Raw genomic sequence first — 10,471 nt, 5'->3', positions numbered from 1 at the left:
ATGTTATTGAAATGGATGATTTGAGAAAATTAACCAAAAATGGGTGGAGCCACAAGCTATTGGAAGTCGACCTTCAAGACTTATTGTTTGTATGCGATATTTAATTTATTGTTTCTTAATTATCCAATTGTTAATTCCAGTGGCAAAACAGCCTTAAAATGAGGCAGTGGAGAAGGGCTTAGTTCCGATGCAAGATGTATAGATGGCTTTTTACGATGGTATGTTGTCGATAGTTTAGTTTTGATTATGTTAACTTAGTTATTAAATCTAATTACTTTTAAGCTCAACATGAAAGACATAATTGATGATTTTTTTCCTGGTTCAAATTTTCAATCTACTGGTATTAGCTGATTCAATTCATACGATACTTATTCAACAGTAAAGTTATGTCCTTTTTTTTGTGTGTAGTATACTTAATAATGTTCCAGTATAATAGAATTTTGATCATACGATACATCAAACGTTTGTTTATATTCTTACAACATCAAAACAATGTAATTTGTTGTCCCGTGCATCGCACGGGTACAATTACTAGTATAATATAATCCAAGAAAAAAGCATAACCATATAATTTGGGCCGCGATGCCCTATTGAGAGGGCTTTTTTGTTATTCATCTAATTTTTTAATGGGTTCAATTTTTTTTAAAGCAATTTAATAAAAGTTATGGACTTTACAAATCTTGTCAACCGAGTATCTTGCAATTTTTTTATTTTTTTTTCTAATTCGCGTTTTTTGTTCAGTTTTAAGCACATTAACTATAAATTTAGAGCTTTTTGGGGATTACACAGTATCACATTGTGCATTCGCATCATCACCCCCGTCGTAATAACCGGTCGATGCGTGTAATATGGCGTATGGGCAACGCGCCTTGCGCGGTGTTCCACACCTAGTATATATATATAGGGCCAAATTTTTTTCTAGGCCATGTTGGCCAATTTTTTTTGAAAAATATGACATTTTTTGGCGTATTTCAGAAATAGAATAAGGCGTCATTACAAATTACGCCTTTTAAGAAGACGCCATGTGTCCAATAGATCTACGGTGCTTAAAAGACGTCATTTGTGAAATGACGCGTTTTAAGATGACCCCACGTGTCCAGCTCTTTTCATCTCTATTTTCATTATGTAATTTTTTTATATCTAGAAATAATAGAAAATATAATTAACTTATCTTTCCTGCAAATTAGAAAGTTTGAAAATCAATTACAAATTTCAATAGTTATTACATTTTACAATAATTATCTTGTAAAACATAACGGCATAATATTATTGATAAATATTTGATAGTTATTATTTATAAAAAGACTAACTGATTTTATAATTTAACTAATATTATAGTTACTATTTTTTTCGTTTGTAGTTTTTGTTCAAATCCACATTTTGATATTTTGTTTTCTTTATTTATTCGATGTTTTACTACCCTATTTATCTTATTTGTACGTATTTTTAAATTATAAGAATTACTATCATGTGAAAAAAAAAAAGACAAAAAGAAAATTCTAACTTGTATGAATATCAAGGGTGTGTCAATAAGTTGAGCCACCTTGTGAGGTCGATAAGCCGGCTTGAAAAAAGTTTGTTTGTGATGTCATTATTGTATTTATTTATGATGTTGTTTAATTATACTTTTTAATATTTTACTTTTTCTTTTTCTTTTTCGATAATTTAATATTTTAGTTATTCAAACCAAAATAAATTAAATAAAAAAAAATGGGCAAAAAGAAACGCTTTCTAAATAATTAAATCTTTTAGTATTTTTATTTATTCATAACAAATTAAATATAAAAAATATTCTAAATAAAATTCAATTGAAAAATTGATTAAAAATAGAGAAAATAGAGCTTAAAAGTTAATTAAATTGATTTTCAAACTTTCTAATTGGCAAGAAAGATAAGTTAGCTAAATTTACTATTATTTTTAGATGTAAAATACCAATTAAATAAAGAAAATAGAGCTGAAAAGAGCTAGACACGTGGTGCCATCTTAAAACGCGTCATTTGAAATGACGCCTTTTAAGCACCGTAGATCTATTGGACACGTTTCATCTTCTTAAAACGCGTGATTTATAATAACGCATTTGAAGCACCGTAGATCTATTGGACACGTGTCGTCTTCTTAAAACGCATGATTTATAATGACGCATTATTCTATTTTTGAAATACTCTAGAAAAGTGTTCTAATTTTTTAAAAAGTTGGCCAAAATGGCCTAGAAAAAAAATGCCCCTATATATATGTATATATTTATTATTTCAAGGGATATCCAAAAAAAGTCAGAAAAATGGAATGAAAATATTTGTTCAAATGTCGGAAAATTTTGGGTCGCTTTGTTTAATACTCTATCTCGGATTTTAGTTCTCCATTGGACTAAAAAAGAATGGAATATTTGTAAAATATATACATTTCTAACACAGAAATGGCCACACAGTAACATATGAAAATTAAAAAATATAACAAAAACTGCAAAATTGTCTTGCATTAATATTTGCTTACGAAAATAAAAACACCAAAAAAATCAACAGTTCAGTTTTAATCACAATCCTCAATTTTAATCAGCAGAGCCTCTCCACTTTCTAATTAGTGTCATCCCTCAATTCGACGTTGGTTGGCGTGAATCGTGAAAACGATTAGTCGAACTTCCCCAGGAACTACAGGAGCAGTCAATCCAACACGTATATCAACGCCAATGAGATTAGCAAGAAGAATCAGGTGATTAGTGGTAATTGAAATGATCCAAATCTTCAATTCAGATTAAGCTCAATACTAATCCATCGACCAACATGAAGTCCAATTAGATTAGCAACTAAAGGAACTTGATTAGCGCTAATCGAGATTACCAAAACACCCATGTTCGTATTAGCCCTAACCAGCCCACGAAGATCAATCAATCTACTGATATCAATTCCGACGAGATTAGCAATCGAGGTTAGCTCTAATGAGTTTATCGAAATTACCAAAGCCCTAGGTGTTTCTTCTCGCTGTGCTTCAGTGAGAGCGGCGGCGATGTCAGAAATCCCAAGCTTCCTCTCAGGACGTTGAAACCGGAAGCGATCAACGCTCCGATGTGAAAGATATATATATATATATATATATATATATATATATATATATATATATATATATATATATATATATATATATATATATATATATATATATATATATATATATATATATATATATTTTTTTTTTTTATTATGATTAAACTTTCTTCTACCTTCTCTCTCTAATCTTTCATTCCAAAGTACAAAAACTAACTAGAAGCAGCATAATTCGAGACCTTTCTTCTACCTTCTCTCTCTGATCTTTCATTCCAAAGTACCAAAACTAACTAGAAGCAGCATAATTCGAGACCAAAGTAAAAAAAAAAAAAAAAAAAAAAAAAAAAAAAAAAATATATATATATATATATATTGAGATGTGAAGAAACCATGGATGTGATATTTTTAGTGATTTAACTTTCCAAACGTAGTGATATTTGAAGTGTCTGTTTCTCGTCTTAGACTTTATGAGGTATAATAATGTATATGTTTGTATGTAGATTACATGTTCGATGAAATGACTGTCCGAGCACACGACGACTGATACTGTTGGAATCGTGTCGTCCGAGCGAGCCAAGTTCAACCCAAAACAATGGCTGTTGAGCTTGACGTTCAGCACCAGTGGAGAGCCACAATCGAGGCTTCGGTGCAGAAAGATGCTTTGATCAACAATGCTGGTGCGTATCAGAGGTACAAAATGATAGAAAATTTAACTATTCGATTTGTCTGTGTTTTCTTGTTATGGGTACGAGCAGAATATAAGCGCTAATTACGAGTATAATTCTTATGAAATCTCGGTTGGTTAATTCCAACATGATCCAATTGGTTTGATTGTCATAAACCCGGTGAAAAACGGGGTCGACACGACCCACTAATATAGTTAAACATGGTCAGATTTCTTTTTCGGCTTTTCACGAACGTCACTTTCTTTTTGGGTTTGCAAAGAATATAAAGATTTGCTCATGTCTTATAAAAACGGGCTTGTAGTTAGAGTACGAATTTGAGACCTATGCAAAACCTCTTTCCTTACGAAGTTCGATTCATAAGTCTCAAATTCGATTCATTCCGAGGAGATCCAATTTTTAAAAAGGTATCCATAATAGTAATATTAATATGTTAGTTTGCTATAGGCTCCGGTGGGGTGAGGCCGTAAAAATAAGGCAGTGGAGGAGCAAACGGTTAGAATCCGGCGGGTGTGGTGGTGGTGGTGGAAATTTTGAGGGCCGATGAAAGAAGCCGGCGGTATAGTTGAGACTGGCGTCTATATTATGTGGTCGCCAGATGTTTCTTTCCGGAGCCGGTGGGCGGGGAATAACAAGGATAGGGACACCTGTTGCAACAAACCCTTTTTACATATATATATTTTTTTTTATCTTTAGACATATTATTTTTGACAAAAGCTCTCGATTCTATGTTGTATTATTCTCAGATTTTGGAGTAAACATAGGTCACGATTTTATGCAAAGGTATTGTGAGTTCTAAATTTCTTTTTGCTATATGACTGCATGTTTAAGTTTTGTTTCCTAGCTTATGCTATTTTACACATTAAATCTTTTGATCTTTGTGTACTAGGTGCGAGTGTATTGGAAGACTATGAGAATTATGTTTTGGAACTTATTTGAACGATTTTAAATGTTTATGTTTGTTTTGTTGGGCCCGTCGAGAGCATCCTGGATGTAGAAGTGGAGCTTCATCTTCATTGTTAGAGCTTTTTGGATCTTGCCTGCGATTTTTGTGGTAGGATCCTCTTACTGTTTTCATGAATGAATTGATTTTCCTAAACCGATATTCTATTTTTCTCTCTAATTTTTTTCTTTCATTGATGGATGAATGAAGCCCCAAATTTATTCTAATTTTGCTTGACCATTTAATTGTTGTACAGATCCAATACAAAGATTAGCTCTTGAGAATGCTGCAGAGCATGGTTGGTTCATTAGAGAGGTTGTGTCATAGAAGCGGGACAAATTCTCTCGCTTACTACCAGAGAAGCATCTCTCTCTCTCTCTCTCTCTCTCTCTCTCTCTCTCTCTCTCTCTCTCTCTCTCTCTCTTCCTTGATTGTTGTCTGTTTGTATACCATTCATGAAGTCATATCATCAAACAGATTCAGCCCTCCAACTTCTCTTGGAGAACACCAATGTTTTCTTTAATTGCCCCTGTACCAACGTTTTTGTTCGTTGTTGAACAAGATATGTATGTAGCGTCTTCTTTGTGTTTTTTGAGCGGGCTATCATCGTAGTAGCAGCTGCTTTGGTAAACGTTTAACGGCATGGTATCTTGATCATTTTTTTACACTGTATTTTTACTTGGAAACTGATTTTTAATTCATGTAGCTTTCACCGTAGCAGATGTTTACTTAAACGATTGACAACTACATTTTATTCTTTATTTCTTTCTCATGTAATAACTCTTCACAATCAAAATGCTCTTTTGATCTATAACCGTTGAAATGAGAAATGAGCGGTGTTCAAATTTTAAATTTTTTTGACTGGGTGTTGGAAGAGAAATTAACATTTCAAATTAATACATTGAATATATATACAATTTTTCACTATATGAACGTTTTTATTTATGACTTTATATATGCATATTAATATAGGAAAATAACGGAGCAAGAGATGATAAGTGATGATATCTTGATGTTTAACAAGCTATGAAGGCCCAAATTCTATTGATCAATTGTGAAAATTATTTTTAATTATATTGACAAAGTTCTTAATATTAATTATGCATCTATTTCCGAATTTTTTAGGGTGATATGCTCTCAATTATTTAGAGGGTGTTTGGCTAAGCTTATTTTAAACAGCTGATAAGCTCTTACGTCTGTTAAGATGTTTTAAGAGCTGATAAGCTATTACATCTTATTTTTAGGATTATTTTTTAGAGTGTTTGGATAATGGGCTTATTTCCTATTTTTACTCATCAAAAGATCTTAAATAAAAAGGTGGGGTAGATGTACTTATTTAAAAAAATCTTATTTACTCTCCAACAGCTTATTTTAAAAAAAATTAAGATCTTTTTCTAAAAATTTACCAAACACTTTGGAAGAGCTTATAAGCTCTAAAACATCTTATAAGCTCATTTTAACATCTTATAAGCTTAGCCAAACACCCTCTTAATTTCAATATATTTAGCATATTAAGTTTTAGTGTAAATCACATCCACACCCCTTAGTTATGATGAAATAACTTTAAGGTTATCATGGTATAGGTAATTACAATCACCCCTGAAACATAGTTAGAAGCTCTAATGAGATAATACATTAAATACGTTATTCCGATAGGTTTCTAACGACTATTAGTTTTAGGAATTGGTAGAGACAACATAACACTATGGGTGATTTAAGAAATGTTGGGGGAACCATGTCACCCCCGAGCTCTATGTTGTCTTCACCACTTACTAAAAGTAATAGTCCGTTAGAAATCTATTGGAACAACGTATCTAATGTATTATCCAATTAGAGTTTCTAACTATGTTTTAGGTTATAGGGGTGAATGTAATTACCCGTACCACAGAGATCTTAAAGTTATTTCAGCATACCTCAAGGGTGTAGATGTAATTTACCCTAAGTCTTATAACTCCTCTTTTGTAATGGTACTGCTACTACTAGTACTAATAATAATAATAATAATAATAATAATAATAATAATAATAATAATAATAATAATAATAATAATAATAATAATAATAATAATAATAATAATAATAATAATAATAATAATAATTATTATTATTATTATTATTATTATTATTATTATTAGAATTGATAGGTATCTTTCAGTTAAGACCTTAATTATTCGACTGGTAATATAAATATCATCAACTAATATACTTGTTCCATTGCATGAAATTAATTCAAATAAAAAAGCCAACATTTAATGGAAAATTGTAATTAAATATACAACAATAATAAGAATTGGAAAAATAGTCGATCCTCTAATAGAAGTCGATGAAGACTGATCTCCGTGGGGTGGCTTCCGGAAGTAATACGGGAACCACGGCACGATAGGCTCCGGCGGCGGCGGCGTGAGGCCGTAAAAGTAAGGCGGTGGAGGCGGGGTGAACGGATAGTATCCGGCGGGAGGGGTGGTGGTGGAAATCGGAGGGCCGTGGAAAGAAGCTGGCGGAGTGATGTAGAATGGCGGCGATGTTGTCACCGGAGGGTTGTTTCCGCCGGGGCCGGTGGGCGGCGGATAACACGGATAGGGGCACTCCTGCGGCGTGGTGGTGGCCGGAAAGTAGAGGATTGTTGAGAGGAAGACGAGTGTTGTCGAGAGTAGCCGCCGCCGGTGAAGTGTGGTGGAGGCCGCCATGGTGTGTGTGTGTGTGTGTGTGTGTGTGTGTGTGATGGAGGTGTTTTGAAAGTGAAGGGAAAGTGGAAAGAAATGTGTGATGATATGAGAGAGAGGAGTGAAGACTAAGTAAACGACTTTATTTATTTATTTAATTTTGTTTTTTTTTGGTTAAGTAGAGAGATTTGATTTAATTTATATAGTTGGTAGGGCAGAATTAAATTAAATTAAAGATACGGTTAAAGGCTTGTTTGGGCATGGCGATAAGGTGATAGAATTGGTCCTAATGTATACAACCACTCGAATTCTCTACATATATTGCAAATTTGCAATTATTGTTTTGTCTTTTTATTTGGGAGAATTTTGTTTTGGAGGGTCAATTTTCCGGTGGCAAGTATATTAATAATAATTATTAGTATTGGAAAAATAATTATTTTATCATAAAAACAGTGAATTTTATTAGTTACAGTCGACCAAATATAGTATTTTTATTGTTTTATTATTCAAATTTATTATCCGAATTGTCATTCATGCATGTTGAAATTGATTCCAACGCATATTGCTAACTACTGATTTTGACCACAATGAAAAAGTTAGTAAATAAGCTAAGCCACCAACCAATCAGCCAGCCAAATTTCCATCCACAACAAATAGGTTATGGTAAATTACGGACATCCCCTGAGATACGGTTAAATTACGAAAAAATTTCTCATATTTGGGTAATTACAACCACCTTCATCAACTATGAATCTTTTTACACGTCCATCTTTACGGTGTCAAATTCAGGGGAATCTTCTAAACTATGTGGAATATTTTTCAGTTTGTATCCGTTTTATCTCATTCGAGCTCCATATTTTGAAATAAGAAGATCATAAGATGTGTCTTTTGACTTGTAAATATCAGATTGATATCTATCAGAAACTGCATTTTTACAAAAAATGAGTACAAATTAGAGAACATTTCACGGCTATGAATTATGTTGAATTTGACCCCATATGGATAGACGTGTAAAAAAATTTATAATTAAAATATATTTGTACTTATCCAAACACGAGGGTTTTTCAATAATTTTATATTACCTGTTACTGTTGGCCGTAATTTAGCCAATAATTTAACAATACAATAGTCTATATATACACATGATAGTAGGTAGCTAGGATTAGGAATAATTTAAAAAAACAAGTTGTTAAAGGAAAAATCCAATGAAACCATATTCTTTCACATATAGGCTTTGACACCTCAATTATATGAATTGTGGGACCCATTTATTTGGTGAAACCCAAATTGATTTCGTCGAGAATATTTACGTCACGACTCTGCCCAGTTGCCATTTTCAATATATCACACTTTTTTAATGGGAAATTGGTTACTTATTATATATATATTTAAAAAAAGTAAATTACGGTATCGGTCTCTAAGCTAAGAAAAAACTACAAAAAAATATTTTCTATGTGGGTAAATACAAGGAGTCCAACTATGTATTATCTTACATGTACATTCTTATAGTGTCAAATTTACTAATTAAATGAGGAGATTTCATAAGACAATATATAGTTGAGTGTAGTTGTAATTATCCAAATATGAGTGGGTTTTTCGTAATTTGTCTTACCTCAGGGATTGACCGTAATTCGCCCAGTAAAAAAACTAAAAAGAAAAAAACAGAAAAAAAAGAAGTAAATTGGTTTAGAAGCTTCTTATTGTCACTCATTTCCTTTTACATCTCGAACTCATATAGGGAATTGGGAAAGAAAAAAAATGGAAATGTGTATTTCTAGTATGAAGTTAAATGAATTGATAATTTTAGATTGAAGTTGGATTGCAATAAATTAAATTAAAATATCCAACAAATTTCCGAGTTAAGTATGAATAATACTAGGAGCTGTCACATATTATTCCACAATAATTCAATAAGATGAGCTGTGAAAAGGTAGATTAGCTTTGATTTATTCCTTCCATTACACACTCATTTAAATACCTTTAGAACAACTCTATATCCATTTCTACCCACAACTCAAAAAATCTAATATACAGTCTAACGGTTGGAGTAATTGAGTTTGTGTCAATTGATTCAGGTTTGAATTTCTTGCACACCGGTCGCTATGTCGAGCTTGTCACACATGACTAGCAACTTAGCCTAATACGATTTACGTGTCTCGTATGGTTTGCAAACTATTATACGATGATGTAAGTTTACTCAATACACATCTACGTGGTTGGCTGCACTTTCCTTTATTATCAATAGAAATCTAATATACATTCGGACAATATATTTTCTTGCACATAGAAGATAATTATTTAAAAAATAATAGCAATAATAATTGGAGAGATTATTAAAGAAGTAAAGAAGCTATTGCATGCTAAGGGACACCTCACACTTCAATCCAATTAATGGTGATGGTGGACCCCACATTTGTTAGTTAATTAGAAACAAATGGGATTAAGCACAATTAGGTGTAAGTGGATAGTATGTAACTTTCATTAAGCAAAGGGTTTGCTAAATAAGTGTGTATATATATATATATATATATATATAAACAAATTAAATTTCATAGTCCACTTTGATTGCTTATATAATCTCTTAATTTTTGCTTTGGATTCTTTAAACTTACGTGTCTATTTAAAATTCTAATACTGCATTAATTACTTATTTTGTAATAGTGTAATATAATTTAAAAAACAAAATTAATTGATTGAAGAAAAAGAAAAACTAAATTAACAAAAGTAAATTACAAAATGAAAAACTATTATTCTTCATTAATGTCAATTAACAAACTAAATTGTAATTACATGAATGATAAATTGATTTCTCGTAACCCCAATTCGTGGGATTCTTAATTTTTACATAATATATATTTTATTATTATTAATTTTTGTTTTACCAGAAAGGTATGAACCAGCTGAGAAGAAGAGCACCGCCGATCAACATCAAACCCGCGGAATCGAAGCTCCGGCCCGAACCCGAATAGAAAGGGTCAACCGGGTACAGATTTCCAGGCGGCCCGTTTATGTATATGTAAGGTGGGTTCGGCGGGTACTGACCTCCACCGCCGCCGCCGCCGCCGCCGTAAGGGGGAGGCGGGCAGTTAATACTGCTTGGCGGCGGCTTCTTTGGAGCCGGGGGAGGCGGCGGCGGTGGTAGCGA

At 32.4% G+C, this 10,471-nt stretch overlaps 1 long non-coding RNA gene across 4 annotated transcripts; it reads left to right on the top strand.

Moving 5' to 3' along the window:
* Positions 1-2,318: 2,318 nt before the first annotated feature.
* LOC148770416 (uncharacterized) lies at positions 2,319-5,516 on the top strand. 4 transcript variants are annotated; one of them, XR_016031352.1, is made up of 4 exons: positions 2,319-2,706; positions 3,539-3,728; positions 4,169-4,775; positions 4,921-5,516. It is a non-coding gene; the product is annotated as an uncharacterized LOC148770416 (long non-coding RNA). The 4 variants fall into 4 exon arrangements; XR_016031351.1 differs by lacking the exon at positions 2,319-2,706 and adding an exon at positions 2,722-2,922; XR_016031353.1 differs by lacking the exon at positions 2,319-2,706 and adding an exon at positions 2,723-2,922 and having other exon boundaries at positions 4,468-4,775.
* The last annotated feature ends 4,955 nt before the right edge of the window (positions 5,517-10,471 follow it).

The sequence above is a fragment of the Erythranthe guttata genome, chromosome 5 (assembly GCF_056151865.1).
Source record: "Erythranthe guttata isolate IM_541 chromosome 5, IM_541, whole genome shotgun sequence".
Lineage (NCBI taxonomy): Eukaryota > Viridiplantae > Streptophyta > Magnoliopsida > Lamiales > Phrymaceae > Erythranthe > Erythranthe guttata.
The sequence above is the reverse complement of the archived record's forward strand: the minus strand, read 5'-3'. Positions and strand labels throughout refer to the sequence as shown.